The following is a 2,530-nucleotide window of genomic DNA, read 5'->3' on the forward strand; positions in this document are numbered from 1 at the left end:
ACTGCATCTATAGACTATGAGGCCCATAAGCCCTGGAACTGAGTCACTCCAGGGTCTCACCAAGAAACAGAAATCCTTACAAATGGGAGCAGGCTGACAGCTGTCAGAGGGGAGGGCTGAGGGGAAGGCTGGATGAAAGAAGGTGAAGGAAGTAGCTAAAGAACACATGTATATTACCCATAGGCGCAGGACACGGGGTGGTGTTGTTCAGATGGAAGGGGGAAGGAGGACTGGGCAGAGATGGGCAAAGGGGATAAAATGGGGACATCTGTAATAGTGTCTACAATAAAAATAAAGTTAAAAAAGAAACCAAATTCATAAAAATCCTACCACCATATATAACAAGTTAAAAATCCACAAATGGATTTCAGTGTTGTTATATCCTGTGAAAATAACTTTCATAATTCTGATTGGTTGTCTGACATAACAATTTGTAGCTTTGTTAATAATATTTAAAACAGCATGTTGATTTCCGGAAGAAAAAAAAAAAAAGAAACCCTTGCAGATGATACAAATAAAGGCTTTAAAGAAGGGTTACTTCCAGCAATCTGGGCAGGGGTATAGGGATAAACAAGGTACATTGAAACTAGACCTGAAAGGTCAAGAGAAAGAGAGAAGTGAGAGCTGGATCTGGGAAGGAGGTATTCCCTGGAAAAAAAAATTTAATCTTGGAGGAACTCAACTACTGACATAAAGAGACAGGGCCGGGAAGTCAGAAGCAGGAGAAGAAATTACCAACACTTGTCTTTCCCTGTATTCTCTTTCTTATCAATGCTCCTATTGTTAAAACCTGTGCAGGAGCCAGCTGTCAAGGAGCCCAGGTGAAGCCACTCTTGGGGAACAGAAGAGGTTGGAGAATGCATCCTGTGAAGGAAACAATAAATAGCATTGTTTGGCTTACTGCTGTGTCTTTCATGCCCAGAACAGTACCCAGCACACTTTAGGTACTCATTAAATGTTTGTTACATAAAAAAAATCAGTGGTAGTGGAGGTTTGGGAGCAAAGGAACTGTGACATTGATCCAGGATATTATTCTATATAATAAAGAGCTAATATGCTAATTAGATTGGGTGGCAGAACGACCATCCAGAATGACCAGTGGGCTGGGCTATGGGGCAGCTGGGGCTGCAAGAGCCAAGCCCCTTGCACAAATTTTGTGCATCAGGCCTCTAGTCATATCATATAGGTCTCAGTTCTTATTTTGGGGGGAGAGTAGGTGTCCAAAGCTTATGTTTATTTATTTATTGTTAAATATATTTTATTGATTTTTTTACAGAGAGGAAGAGAGAGAGATAGTTAGAAACATCGATGAAAGAGAATCATCGATCAGCTGCCTCTTGCACACCCCCTACTGGGGATGTGTCCGCAACCAAGGTACATGGCCTTTGATCAGAATTGAACCTGGGACCTTTCAGTCCATAGACCAAAGCTCTATCCACTGAGCCAAACCGGTTTCAGCTAAAGCTTATGTTTAGAGAAATTCACAGCCAGCCACCCTGGAAGGAAAGATAGTCAGTGCCTTTTGTTTATCATATCAATATAGTGATCACTTAGGTTGTAATTTATGGGTTGGAGATTACTAGTCAAAGATCCTGGGATACATGGCATCTGAATCTGAAGTAAGAAGACTGAAAGTGATTAGCACTAAAGTGGTAGTTGAAACCATGAGAGATGATAATGCCACCTAGAGACAATTTGCTGAGCGAGAAGAAACACAGCTCCTTGGAGCTACTCCTCGCATCACCTGTGAACAAACCAGGAGCAAGCATGCTGTGGGCTTGGTGCCAGCTCTGAGTGTGTGGGCTTGGGATGAAGTGTTCCACAGACTGCACAGCATGGAGCTCAGAGTGACCTGAGAAGCAGGGTCAAAAGGAGCATCTCTGAGGAATCCCTTTGAACACAGTTTCAAAACCATTGCTCTCATCATTTTGTAAATGATGGAACAGACCCAAAGGAATGAATGAACTTGTCTGGAGTAGAATTTGGACTAGACTCTACCTTCTCCTATTTCCTAGCCAGAGCATTCTTGATGACACTGTCCCACTGCTCGTGAACCTAAAATCAATTGCCCTTTAATAGAAATCTCCCAGAATGTAGACTTTTAGGCTTTATTTCTCCAATAACATTCACCCTTACATGATTCCTTTCTGTCCTTCACATTTCTTATTTGTTAAAAGATAAAAGGAGCCGGGACCGGTTTAGCTCAATGGACAGAGCGTCGGCTTGGGGACTGAAGGGACCCGGGTTCGATTCCAGTCAAGGGCATGTACCTTGGTTGCGGGCATATCCCCAGTAGGGGGTGTGCAAGAGGCAACTGATCGATGACTCTCTCTCATTGATGTTTCTAACTCTCTATCTCTATCCCTTCCTCTCTGTACAAAATCAATAAAATATATTTAAAAAAAAAATAAAAAAATAAAAGATAAAAGGATGTGTCTTTTTCTACCCACCTCACAAGTTGTAGATTAAATAAGAAAGTGCGGGGGAAACTGGTTTGGTTCAGTGGATATAGCATCAGCCTGAGGACTGA

Source organism: Pipistrellus kuhlii, unplaced genomic scaffold (assembly GCF_014108245.1).
Source record: "Pipistrellus kuhlii isolate mPipKuh1 unplaced genomic scaffold, mPipKuh1.p scaffold_m20_p_16, whole genome shotgun sequence".
NCBI classification, from domain to species: Eukaryota; Metazoa; Chordata; class Mammalia; order Chiroptera; family Vespertilionidae; genus Pipistrellus; species Pipistrellus kuhlii.